The sequence below is a fragment of the Hyperolius riggenbachi genome, chromosome 3, assembly GCF_040937935.1.
Source record: "Hyperolius riggenbachi isolate aHypRig1 chromosome 3, aHypRig1.pri, whole genome shotgun sequence".
Taxonomy (NCBI): domain Eukaryota; kingdom Metazoa; phylum Chordata; class Amphibia; order Anura; family Hyperoliidae; genus Hyperolius; species Hyperolius riggenbachi.
This window is the reverse complement of record NC_090648.1, coordinates 286263621-286278198: the sequence shown is the minus strand read 5'-3', so window position 1 is coordinate 286278198 and position 14578 is coordinate 286263621. Positions and strand designations below refer to the sequence as shown.

At 43.8% G+C, this 14578-nt stretch overlaps 1 protein-coding gene across 4 annotated transcripts in view; it reads left to right on the top strand.

The window, feature by feature from the left end:
* Positions 1-14578, top strand: part of LOC137561421 (suppressor of tumorigenicity 7 protein homolog) — a 197258-nt gene that overhangs the window by 53577 nt on the left and 129103 nt on the right. The window lies entirely within an intron of this gene.

The following is a 14578-nucleotide window of genomic DNA, read 5'->3' as shown; positions in this document are numbered from 1 at the left end:
ACTATTTCCAGACAGAAATCACAGAGAATGGTAGTAATAGCCCTTTGGATTTGCTTTGACAGCAGCTCCCATACCAGTGACTGTGGTCGACTCCTAACTGTTCAACTTGTGAACTTGTGGATGGGTGTTTTGAATTACGGTAGATACATGTCTGCAAATTTGAAAGCGTACCCATGTCATCTATCAAGTACTCCCCAGAACCATTTCACTCATTACCAAGTGTTAGTAATTAGGATTGTAGTGGCCTGAGATTTTAGATGTTCTCTATTTGCCGAGACAGTTTTTTTATTTTGAAATTATAACCTTGTAGTGGGGATAAACTCTGTATAAGACTGCATACTCTGCAGCCTTGCAAGCTTACCTGCAAAACGGGCTCTGGTGTGCAACCATTCCTGTGACCTGTCTGGGTAGCAAGCATACATATGGCATCTGCCCACACCATACTTTGGAATCCATACAGTGGCTTATTAGTAGGGGATGCAGAGCTTGTGACTACACCTTGGCCCCTGGACCACTGTTAGCTCTTCATCAATGCTATATTGGTAATAATCACCTTCTATATATGCTTTAAATAGTGGTAATCATTAACTGCCCCTCCTCCCAACTCTGCTTACCCCTCTGACACTGCAGCTGTCCTTGACAGGTTTTTGCGTTCCATATCAGTTGTTGAGTATTGAGTGCTTGGGTGTTCCCAATGTAAGACTTGCACTGGAGCTCACATTGTCATAGTTACACCAATGTCGGAGCATGGTGAATGTGAATGCCAGCAGTTGGGTCATAGCCCCAGGAGACTTATTTAACTTCCCCTCAGGTTACAATTGCAGCCCTGTTATGCAGAGTAAATTGTACAGGCTCACTTAAACATCCATTTTGTAAAATGCAATGCATGGTTACCTTTTGTAAGCTGTCATGTCAGCTGCATGTCTTTTAACTTGCTCACAAGAGTCATTATTAACTTCTTAGTATTTGTGGCCATCAGTTTGGGTAAAGATTGAATGTCCCATTCCATAACTTACAGATTTCCTCATTTTTATTTACAGGTAATCCACCTGTAATATTTTTGCTTCCTCTAGATCAGGGGTGTCAAACTCAAATACAAAATGGGCCGAAATCGTACACTGGGACCTATTCGCTGGCCATCCTCAATGTCTACTGGCCATCTTCCTCCCTTATAAAGTTCTCTGGTGTCTAGTGGTCCTCCCTCCCAAATATAGTCCCCTAGTGTTTAGTGCTTTCCCCTACCTCCCCATATGGCTTCCCTGGTGTTCTAGGGCTTCACTTCCAATTTAGCTTCCCTGGTGGTCTAGAGTGGGCCATACATAATGCAAAGTGGGGAAACCACTTGAGGGCCAAATTTAATGGCTCAGGGGGCCAAATTTGACCCACGGGCCAGAGTTTGACTTGTGCTCTAGATAATCTTATTTTCCTTTTGAATCAAACATGCATCTGATATGTTTTCTAGAAGTTTACCATTGCTATTACAGAAGCTATTTATCACATTCATATGCAACTATTCATAGCTAACTAAACAATATACTGCAACTTGTGTAGGTCAAAATATTTTTGTTCAAGAACTGGCTGTCCAAGCAAGACTGGCTAAAGATAGATCAAGAATGTAACAGTGCTGTTCCCAACAGATATTCACCAATCAGTATGGTGATTGATAAATATACATTGCACTATATACTGTATTCTCTGATTAGATTTCTAGTAGCTGCTGCTACAGTGTTTTTGTACTGCCCAATTCAGTTCAGTTTTGTTAGAAGCGCTACATAACTTCACATCATTGCTGTTGAAACATTTTTTCGATGCTATTAAATGACTATAAATACTTATTCATGAATAAGTATTTCTAGTCTAATCTCAAAACTTAAAGTGGATTAGAGATAAACTTTTACTCATTTCATAATTGTTCCTTTCATTTAGTTTATAGGGCATTCCTCAAGCCCAATATTTTTTTTGTTTTAATACTCTACTTCCCTATAAACTAAACCAGCCTTGCCCACAGCTTCTCCAGTGCCTTGGTACTCTCAGACTCGTGTAGGGAGGGCTTATAGGAGCTCAGACTGGGCAGGACGAGGAGGAGGTGTTACTAGCCAGATTTCAGAGGCAGAGGGGAGGAAGAGAGGGGAGTGAAGTTTTCACAGGCTGAGGGCTGAAGATGCAGATTGGCTTGCCTGTGTGTAATGATTACAAACAGAACATGGCTGCCCTCATTGTATCACAGGAAGAAATAATCCTATACTGTTGAAGCTGTTTGCAGCTAGATTTGAAGCTGTTTGCAGCTAGATTTGCTGTGTAAACTATCTAAACTTTAGATAAGATATATAGACAAGTTACTTGTTGTTATAGTTCGTTTTTCATTTCGGATCCGCTTTAAGGTGGCCATGCATTAGACAATGGCCACCAGATAGATTCCTCTGATCGATTCTGATCAGAGAGGAATTTGCCATTTTGAATGATAGTCTCCCATGACTGAGAACCAGTCAGACCAGTGTGTACAGCAGCCGCACAATGTCTGCAAATGATCTGGCAGTTGAGAGTACAACTTTGGTTATTTGTTCTCTGCAGGTGAACATTGCGCTGTTATAAATATTCAGTTTGTTCACACCACCAATTATGTTGACCATTAACTAAATAGCTTACTGTAATTTTATTTCTGTAATGGGGAATGCACTTCTCTGGGGAATGCACCATGCTTCTGAATCCACCACTACCGTCCTGCACCATACTCCCCATATTGAGAGTATTGTGGAATGACTTATTATATTTTTCTCAACTGTTCCATGGTCAGAAAGACCGCTATGTTCTGCAAGCAGAATGCTGGAAAAAATAGACGCAGGCAGTGTAATGCCTGGTACACACCATGCAATGTTCTGTCAGATTTCAGGTCGAAGCAATCATTTCCAACAGGGCTAATGTGACTTCCGTAGATAAAATGTGTGTGTGTGGGGGGGGGGGGGGGGGGGGGAGTTGAGTTGATGCACACCATAAGGTATGGCCCAATGGTTCCTGGGTGCTCAGACCAATGGCTACCAGATAACCAATATGTGGTCAGAGTGGTCAGCACTCCAGATATAAGATGTAGCTTAACCACTTGAGGACCGCAGTGTTAAACCCCCTAAAGACCAGGCCATTTATCACAAAAAGGGCCACTGCAGCCTTAAGGCCTCGCTGCAGGGCCGCACAACACTGCACACAAGTGATTTCCCCCCCCCCCCCCCCCCCTTTTCTGGTCTGATCGCTCCCTCAATGTGTTTTTTTTTTTCCTTGATATTTGTTAGATTTATAATTAAAATTGTGTATTTTTTTTTTATTTACACTGTGGCCCCGCCCTCCCTTCGCCGCCCAGCCTATCACTGTGATCGGCTGTCATAGGCTTAAGCCTATGACAGTAGATCACCTCCGAGCCCACAGAGGGGGCAGCCGTGTCACACAATACTGGGGCTGTCCCCAGTACAGCGCTGCCGTGAATCGCAGTGCTGTACAAGCTAAACCACCGTCTACCAGTCTCCTAGCGCGATCGTCACTGGGAGGCTCTGCTCCGCCTACCAAGCGGATGCGCGCGCGATCTCCAGCAACAAGCCCCAAGGATTTCACGCTGATCGGCGTTAAGCGGTCCTGGGGCTGCCGCATATAAAACATTCCAACATTTCGAGACAACAGCGTGTCTCTATCTCAAGGACAACAAATGCCAAATAAATCTGAAAAAGGCACAAAACCAACATGATTTGCACAAAAATACATAAATCCTTAAGATTACGTATTAGGATTTATGTATTTTTGTGCAACTCATCATTGGTTTTGTGTTTATTTTCAGGTATATTTTCAATTTGTTGTCCTTGAGAAAGGGATACACTGTTGTCTTGAAACATTGGAATGTTTTATATGCAGCAATAAAGATAAAGCTGCATCTTATATCTGGAGTGCTGACCATTCACTCTCTGATTTCTGATCATTTTTCTGATCAATGTTTTTCCTATCACTTCTGTACAAAATCGGATCTGTAAGAAATTATCGATTGGACCCAAAATCTGATGGGAAATTGCATGGTGTGTACCAGGCATAAGAGGCGGAGCCAGGGCACAGCTGCCTTGCATGGCTATAATCTGTAAACTGGAGTAGGATTAAACCAGAAAAGACGGTTACCATTGTGACTGAAATATGAGCACAGACATTATCCCAACAACTGTTCTCCTCTTGAGTGACAATTGTGTTCCCAAATGACTATTCACTGTAGTGCTAATTAGTACTTGCTTGCCAAGACTGACTTCTATGCAGACTAGTTTAGAATTTCTGTAATTTACCTGAAAAGGCATTATTATTATTTTTTTCATGAAATCCCTAAGTGATTGTAATACACACCTTGTTAGCCCAGCTTTGCAGAGCTCTTGCTGCATTGGTGAGAATGCTGTTAATCTGTTTATCTGCAGTAGTTTAGCTGTGAGCTAGCTGGCTGTGAGCTCAGTCTACCTCTGTTTTCACAGGACATGCGGAATCTACAAGGAATACACATCTATCAGCTGCACAGGGCTGTCCTATGCTAGGAATACACGGCTCGATTCTGAGCTGATAAGATGGTTAGATAATTTCCGACATGTCCGATCACCGTTCAATCGGTTTGCCGCTCGATTTATCATTGAAGTGAATTGAAAAAAGATAAGAAAAACAAGCGGAAGATAAGCAAGTCGTGCGGGCAAAACTATTGGGTGCAGAATCAACCCGTGTATTCCCAGCATTATACTGAAATTGGTGATTTATTTATGTAGTTTACATCCATTTAGGATGCCACTTACCCTGTTGTCTGATTGCAATCTGCTTTGACGTTGGGTAATGATAAAACTGTGCCCAAAGTTCCCTGCATTTAAAAAAATAAAACTTTACTTGCACCCAGTGCATCCAGATATCTGACATTTGTTAGTTTTGTATCTATGGTCATCTGATGGGAATCCTGTTCTTTGATTTGTAGTTACAACACAGCAGCTGCATCTTTGCTTTGCTGTTCTGTTCATCTTCATCTCTTCTCTGTATTTTTAGTCTGATTCCCCTTCCATAAACTATGCTAATTATTTTGGGGTCACTTTTCTCATCTGTAGCTTTCATAACTCAGATCTCCTGACTTCCCTTTGCTGAAGCTGGCCATATACGTAATTACTGTGCAGATGGTAGAATGGTAAGCACGTTTAGACAGACCACTAACTATAATAACCTTTTGGCCCGGTTGCAACAGAGAAACTTGCTGTATGCCACAGATGTGGTGATACAACCTTGGTCCATTTATTGCTGGGTGACATTACTATAGATACATAGCACTAAATCCACACTCGGGCCAAAATAGACCATCCCAGGGAATCAAGTTTTCAGCCATGAGAAATCATTCCATTAACTATGTGTAGAATGGTTTGTGCAACAGATGGTTATTTGAAAGAGTGATATAAGAAAGTAGTTTTCAGAATTGTTACAGCAAATGCATGGCTTAGTAAGACAGATATGTTAAATAATGTTGCACAGAGCATGTTAATGTGTTGTAATGAGGTAATGACTTGTAACTAGTCCAGTACTAATGAGCAGTGAAGTTTGGCAGCTGTAGCTTACTGCATGTCTTTCTGCAAAATTAAAGAGGCACCGTAACATCATATAGTTTGATATACTACAGTATAATCTTGTTATAATAAACTCTGGTATAGTAAACATTCGGATATAGTAAACTGTCTCTCCAGGTGCCGGCCAATCTCTTATTATAAGTATAAGTATATGGGAACAACACCTGGTATAGTAAACCCGGACATTATAAAACTTCTGTTATAGTGAACATGTGTTTTTTGGTCCCTACATGACACTGACTCTAGATATAGTAAAAAGTGGGTGGCGCGTATCATGTGTCAATGAAACACATGGTTGGCTCTTCAGGCTGGTTGCAAGTGAGTTGATGCCTGATAATAGTTGTTTGAATGCAGTACAGGATACTTTCACTTGTAGTGCAGATCAGAGCTACAAAACGAAGAAGATTAAGTCCCACCATGGAGGTATCGGAGCCACTCACAGGAAGTGAGTGGCTGCCTCTATTCAGTGACAGCTGCAATTTTTTATTTTCTTTTTGTGAAGGATATGTCCGAGGTAAAGGGAAAAAAAAAGATCTACTTACCCGGTGCTTCCTCCAGCGCCTGGCAGCCGATCTGTCCCTCGCCGCAGCTCCTGTGTCCCGGGATCCCCTCTGTTGGAGATGCCGACCTCGCCACTCGCAATCACTCTAATGTGGCCTAGAGTCTTCTGCGTACGTGCAGAAGTACTTTGCCTGCGCAAAACACTCCAAGAAGGTCCTGACGAGGTTGGCATCTCCAACGGAGGGGACACCGGAGCTGTGGTGAGGGACTGATCAGCTTCCAGGGACTGGAGGAAGCTCCAGGTAAGTAGATTTCATTTTTGTTTTTTTTACCTAGGACATATCCTTTAAAGAGCCCTGGATAATGTACCAGCAATTTGTGCCGCAATCTGAGGTATACTTAACCTTGCAGTCCACCAAATGTGCAAGTGGTTGTACTGTACCAGGGCATGCTGGGCCATTTCTAGGACAATTTCTGATATTGTAAACTTCTGATATAGTAAAACCCTTTTTCTAGTCCTTTGGAGTTTACTTTAACGTGATGATACTGTACATTATTCAAGATACACACTTCTACATAAATTATCCTGGTGTCAACATCGGAAACCAACTCTTCTTATATCTATATATTGCTGGTATGTAGCCAACCCATCCCAGTGATGTTTAGCCTAGGCCATTTAGTTATGCAGCCTTCTCCTCCCGCTGCCCTCTAGTAGCCCAGTGCCCTTATTCAATCCCTATTTTTTTACTAAGTTTTCTCCTAGGAGATAATTTTTCATCTTATGGTTAAAATAACTTCTTGTCACCTTGAAATTGAAAAGGTACCACATTTTATTGATGGGTGTGAAAATCTCACCTAGGAAAAAACTTAGAACACACAATGGAACACTTTGGAGCACACAATGGAACACTTTGGAGCACACAATGGAACACTTTGGAGCACACAATGGAACACTTTGGAACACACAATAAAAAACATTCCACAGTGATGCACCTTGCCAGCACTAAAGATGTCTGTAGGTGTGATAAATTGAGGAATACAAATCAGAATGAGGAATGTTTTGACAGTGGGGCAAAGTAAACTTGTAAAATATAACCACTTTTAGGCTACTTACACACCAGGACGTTGCGTTTAGGGGACATTATAGGGCACATAACGTGCCCCTAACGCAACGCCTGGTGCTCTCTGATGTGGACGTCAGAGTGAGCCGCGTTGTGCAGCTCAATCTGGCGTCCGTGATGCGTACTCTTGGACGCATGCGGCATCACGTGGTCCCGCCCGGCCAATCGCCGTACAGAGAGGCCGCTCCAGGAAGTAAACACTGCACGTCGCACCGTGCAGTGAATATTAATTAGCCATGTGCCTGGCCGCTCTCCACTCCTCCCCAACACTACTGAGCATGTGCGCACAGTCTAACGAGGCTTAGCCACGCATAACGCACAGCATCAACGGATGTGCTGCGTTGCAATGTAACGCAGCGTGGGCACTGTGAACAGCCCATTGATTTTTCATTACTGTGCGGTGGGGCTGCGTTACAGGCTGCACTGACGTGCGCCTGTAACGTCTTAATGTGAAAGCAGCCTTAATCAAGTTATAGGCAGTAAAGTTCCTCAAAAGTAGAACTTGAAGAATTCTATTAAGCACTCAATACAACTATCGCCTCAATTAAGGTAGCCATACATCTAGTGATTCTGATTCAATCAACAAAGCACTCAACTTTATTGGGGAATAGTCTTCAGTATAGTTGATCGAAAGTTGATCGACTAGTGACCCAAATACTTAAAGCGATTCACCTTCACTAATCGATCTGACCAATGTTGTATTTCCATGCTCTGAATACAAAAGTTGATCGATTGATATGTGAACAGTAGCCGATTCCTGTGTGATTGACTGATATCTTGCATCCTGCTCGATCGAGTAAGCTGGTTGATTCGACATATCAGCCATTTTTCATCGATTGGGAATTCTGGAACACACTCTATTCTCTCTCAATTAATAATCGAGTTGAATGGTCGATCGTAATGCAAAATCGCAAGATATATGGGCACCTTTACAGTTATGTCAATTACATTAAATGAATTTAACTACCCATTTTCTCTAGCTTGTCACATGGTTTAAGAGGTCACGGAAAACCAGATGTTTTGTATTTTTGCCAGCTATGTTTTGCTTCAACTCTGAGATGGGTTTGTCCTGCCTTCTGTTCCTAAAGTGCCTTATAAGCATAGATGAGCAGTTTCTATCAGTCGTGTCTATTCTGTTGTCTTCTGATTATTTTAATTCTACACTGTTAAATTAGTCTAATTATTGTGCACCTGTCTTGACTAAATGGCTAATAGCTAGGCAGAATTGTTTGAAGTATAAAAAGTGTAGTTCATTACTTCAAAAGAATACAAGTGTGAAATGGTATACAGGATCGTCTCAAAAAATTAGCATATTGTGATACAGTTCATTATTTTCTGTAATGTACTGATAAACATTAGACTTTCATATATTTTAGATTCAAATACACACAACTGAAGTAGTTTAGTAGTTATTGTTTTAATATTGATGATTTTGGCATACAGCTCATGAAAACCCAAATTTCCTATCTCAAAAAATTAGCATATTTCCCTCGACCAATAAAAGAAAAGTGTTTTTAAAACAAAAAAAGTCAACCTTCAAATAATTATGTTCAATTATGCACTCAATACTTGGTTGGGAATCCTTTTGCAGAAATGACTGTTTCAATGCGGCGTGGCATGGAGGCAATCAGCCTGTGGCACTGCTCAGGTATTGTGGAGGCCCAGGATGCTTCGATAGCGGCCTTTAGCTCATCCAGAGTGTTGGGTCTTGCGTCTCTAAACTTTCTCTTCACTATATCCCACAGATTCTCTATGGGGGGGCAACTTTTACATGTCATTCGGAAATCAATGTGCCAGAGTCTGGAGGAAGACTGGGGAGAGGGAAATGCCAAAATGCCTGAAGTCCAGTGTCAAGTACCCACAGTCAGTGATGGTCTGGGGTGCCATGTCAGCTGCTGGTGTTGGTCCACTGTGTTTTATCAAGGGCAGGGTCAATGCAGCTAGCTATCAGGAGATTTTGGAGCACTTCAAAGTCTTTCACCTGCAATGAATATGCCGATCTGCTGTTCTCACTACTTGTAGCAGAGTAATGACTCCAGATAGCATTATAGGCAGATGAATAGCATTTTCATGAGATACATTGGTTGATGTGGCAAACCGATACCTCTCAAATCATTATCTGATCAGAGAAAGATCTATCTGATTGAATACCTCCACACACTGTACACAGTTATTCAATAGATTTCAGCATTAAACTAAATTGAAAATCTGTACGCACTACAGGCCAGTTCTTCCCATCTATGTCTCCCCGCCCTTCTCCTTCTCCCACTATGAAGAGCGTAAGGGCTGTAGAGCTTCTCTCGTGTCCACTGGCACAGATTTGGTGAGGCCAAATACTAGGGGCACTCTGGTACGTACCTTACACCAGGGGTCCCCAACCACCGGGCCGCGACCCACTGCCGGTCCGTTGGCAGTCTCCTACCGGGCCGCGGCGTGTCTGGCCTCTCGCCCCCATCCCACCCCCCCCCCCCCCACGGCCACCGCTCCTGTTGCCTTATGAGCGGCGGCCGCTTCCTTCCTTATAGTCCCCCAGGCGCCGCTCTCCTCTTATCGGCAGCATCTTACAGCAGCGCATATTGCGACTGCTGTAAGGAGGGAAGGAAGCGCATCAGCGGCTTCCTGTAGCGGCGATGTGCATCGCCGTTACCATGGGAACCGCTGACGCGCTTCCTTCCCTCCTTACAGCAGTCGCAATACGCGCTGCTGTAAGATACTGCCGGTAAGAGGAGAGCGGCGCCTGGGGGACTATAAGGAAGGAAGCGGCCGCCGCTCATAAGGTAACAGGCGCGCGGCCGTTTGGGGAGAGGGGCACTACCTACACACCCACCCATACTAGGGCGCTACACTGGACACTCACCTAGCTATACTGGGGCGCCATACTGGGGAACTATACTAGCCATACTGGGGCGCTATACTGGGGCAAAATACTAGCTATACTGGGGCACTATACTGGCTGCACTGGGCACTATACTAGCTATACTGGGGCACTATACTGACTGTACTGGGCACTGTACTAGCTATACTGGGGCACTATACTGGCTGTACTGGGCACTGTACTAGCTATACTGGGGCACTATACTGGCTGTACTGGGCACTGTACTAGCTATACTGGGGCACTATACTGGCTGTACTGGGCACTATACTGGCTGTACTGGGGCACTATACTGGGCACCATACTCGCTGTACTGGGCACTATACTAGCTATACTGGGGCACCATACTGGCTGTACTGGGCACTATACTAACTATACTGGGCACTATACTAGCTATACTGGGGCACTATACTGGCTATACTGGGGCACTATACTGGGGCACTATACTGGCTATACTGGAGCACTATACTGGCTATACTGGGGCACTATACTGGCTATACTGGGGCACTATACTGGCTATACTTGGGGCACTATACTGGCTATACTGGGGCACTATACTGGCTATACTTGGGGCACTATACTGGCTACACGGGGCACTATACTGGCTATACTGGGGCACTATACTAGCTATACTGGGGCACTATACTGGCTACACGGGGCACTATACTGGCTATACTGGGGCACTATACTGGCTATACTGGGGCACTATACTGGCTATAATAGGGCACTATACTGGCTATACTGGGGCACTATACTGGCTATACTGGGGCAACTATACTAGCCATACTGGGGCAACTAAACTCCCTATCTCCCTATACTGGGGCAACACCCCCCCCCCCCCCTAACCCACTGCATATGACACTGTCCACTAGGTCGCGCATCGCCGACGACCCCTCCCCCCCAACCCCCTAACCCCCCGGTCACCAGAGAAAAATTTGGTCAGAAAGCGGTCCCCGAGCCGGAAAAGGTTGGGGGCCCCTGCCTTACACGACCACTAGGGGCCTCTAGTGTTTGGCTTGTAGTGTTTGTCATGTGACACACCGATTCCCGGGAGTGAGGAGACAGGAAGAAGAACCAGCAGGTGGAGAGAAGACATGGAAGAATGTGTGAGTAGCTCCGCTGCTCCATGGGTTATCCCGAAATTGAACACCGCTAATGACGCACTCCTAACCCACCGGCAATTAAACAAAATCTTCTGCCCGGCGTGATTGGCTACCACTGCAGTTAGCTTTGACAGGAAGTGCTATAGTGTTTGGTCCTAGGGTAATGAGCAGACAAATCTATACATAGAGATGTATAGCCACAGAGGTCAGATTCTTGAAAACTTATTGCAGTAATTTTAACTACAGTTTACGACTAATCTTAAATGGATTGCTGCTGAGGCAGAGACAGGAGACAGGAGAAAACGCACGCACGCACGTATATTCTGGGAAGTGAGCGAGTATGAGTTTAATATTTTTAGCACTTTCAGAAAATTGGAGAATGCTACTGACTGAAATGCAGGTTTAATTACATTAATTTGCAAAATGGTTTGTGTATAAATTATAAATATCACATTTTCAAGGAAGGAGGAGTTTTCCCGTAAGAATCAAGTTATGCAGGACATGCATTTATTAATAAGACAAGTGATTTAATATGCAGCATTCCTAATATGTTGGCCCTTTTATAAATAAAAATAATGCCCAATTTGACAATGTAGCAAAGTGGTTCATCTGATACTTTATCGCGTTTGGCTCATTTCGCAACCTGCCTGCTGAGGCCATGTTCACATTATAGGCGTTTTTTGTTAAATTTTAAGCGCGGGCGATTTTCAAAATAGCCCTGAAAGCGCCTGTGCAATGATTCTCTATGAGTGAGTTCATATCAGAGCGGGTGGTTTGCGATCCACTTTGAAAAGCGGTGCTTGAGCCCTTTTTTGAGGTGATTTGCCTCACAAAATCGCTTTGGCAAGCAATTGCATGAGCTTTTTTTTTTTATTTTATTTAATATTTTGTATTTGTTTCTGGATTTTTTTCCGGAACAAAAGACGGAAGCACTCTGTAAAAGCCCTTACAAAAATGCCCACAAAAACGAGCGAACGTGCAGAAAATTGCCGGAAACCGCTGTAAAAAACTCGGAAAAAAAGCCCACTGCGGACTGACACGCAAGCCAAACGCAATGTGAACAAGGCCTGACAGTATGCTTTTCTGTGGTGGATAGCAGATCACAGCACACACTGTCGCACAGGCCCGCTAAGGGCTCTTTCACATCAGAGCTTGCGTTGGAGAACGCTCAAAGCATACGTTTTGTTGTATGCCTTTTACTGCGTTTTGATATGCGTTGCACTGCAGTGAGTGTGCGTTTTTAATCCGTTTTCAATGCGTTACTGCACATAGAAAAACGCAGGTAATTTGTTTTTCTTTTATTTGTCAACTTTCTACATTGTTCCTCTGTTGCATTCTGGGACTGATTGCCTGCGTTAACGGATTAAAAACGCGCATAGTGTGCGTTTTACATTGACTAACATTGTAACGCATAAAGCTAGCGTTGGCCAAAAAACTGCGCCTGGGTGCAGTGGAACGCAACGCACAAAAAGGCTGCGTTATATGTGAAAGCTAAAATGAAAGTCTATGGACTTTCATTTCACCTTGGGTAACGCAAACTTTATCCTTTGCGTTGAAACGCAGAAAATCTGCCCTAATGTGAAAGAGCCCTAACATGTCTACTTCAAATCTGCACTATATGGCAGGGCACAAGTTTTCTTATAAGCAGAGTGTGTTGCACATGGCCCCAGATGTGTGTGTGTGTGTGCGTGTGTGCGTGTGTGCGTGTGTGTGTGCGTGTGTGCGTGTGTGCGCGTGTGCGCGTGTGTGTGTGTTTGTATGTATGTATGTATGTATGCATATATGTATGTATATATTTTATACACATAAATGCAAGCTTTTTGTCCTGTGAATGATTCAGTTGTCAGGCGTCAGGTGCATGCACCATTTCCGCTCTATTCGTCTTGTTTGCTAGCTTTGAACTTGACCCTGTAGGTGACATTGCAGGGCACCAGTGCTGAACAGATGCGTCACTAAGCAACAGCCAAGTAACATGTCCTGCGTCTATGAAGAAGGGAGCAGGGACAAGGGTGCTGGAAATGAGTGTTTTAGGTGGACGGGGTATGGACACTAACTGATAACTATTTTATATACTTCCTATACCTGTTTATGGTTTTGGTACACCTGGTGTGTCATTTTAGCACAGTTGATATTGTGTACCTTTTTGTACTATAGATAGATAGATAGATAGATAGATAGATAGATAGATAGATAGATAGATAGATAGACATATAGATTAGACATATAGATTAGACATATAGGGGTATGGACAATGGACTTGGCTCACCAATTGTTGCTTAAAGGGACACTTAAGTCAAACAAAAAAAATGAGTTTTACTCAGCTGGGGCTTCCAATAGCCCGCTGCAGCTGTCCGGGGCCCTCGCCATCTCCCTCCGATCCTCCTGGCCCCGCCGGCAGCCACTTCCTGTTTCGGTGACAGGAGCTGACAGGCTGGGGACGCGAATGATTCTTCGCGTTCCTGGCCACAATAGCGCCATCTATGCTGCTATAGCATATATCATATACCATATAGCAGCATAGAGGGTGCTAATGTGTCTGGGAATGCGAAGAATCACTCGCGTCCCCAGCCTAGTCAGCTCCTGTTACCGAAACAGGAAGTGGCTGCTGGCAGGGCCAGGAGGATCGGAGGGAGACAGCGAGGGCACCGGACAGCTACAGGGGGCTATTGGAAGCCCTAGGTGAGTAAAACTCATTTTTTTTTGTTTGACTTAAGTGTCCCTTTAAAGATCTCCATGGGTGTCGTTAAGGTACTTTGGGACACCTTTGGAGACCGCTGGTGCATTAAAATAATCAGCCTGAGCATTTCGGAGTTTATAGGTGTATCGGTGAGTAGTTTCTATTGCTTTTACAAAGATTTCTTCAACCCTACACATGACTTATTACCTACTGCTTTACTATCTCTGTAAACGTTTGTTTCAAAAAATTTTAATTTTTTTTTTTATTTTTATTTTCCATTTTAATTTACAAAAATAAGCATGATCTACATACATTTTTTTTTTTAATTGTCTGGTATTGCCAATAGAGCTGAACCAGCCAGCATGGGCTCTGCTGCCTGAACAATATCTGCCTACATGGTCCTTGACATTTTACCCCCATCCTTACAAAACCCACTTGTCATGTCAAGGACAAGTTTTACATGTCCACCTTAGTGACCAGTAACTGCCCTCGCAGGGGCGTAGCAATAGGGGTTGCAGCGGTAGCGACCGCATCGGGGCCCTTGGGCCAGAGGGGCCCCAAAGGGCCCTCCCTCAAATGCAGTATTAGCTCTTTATTGGTCCTGTGCTCATAATAATCACTTCTATAGATACTTTGAATAGTGGTAATCATTAACACACTGTTCCCCATCCCCTTCTTGCACCTCTGACACTGTAGTTGCC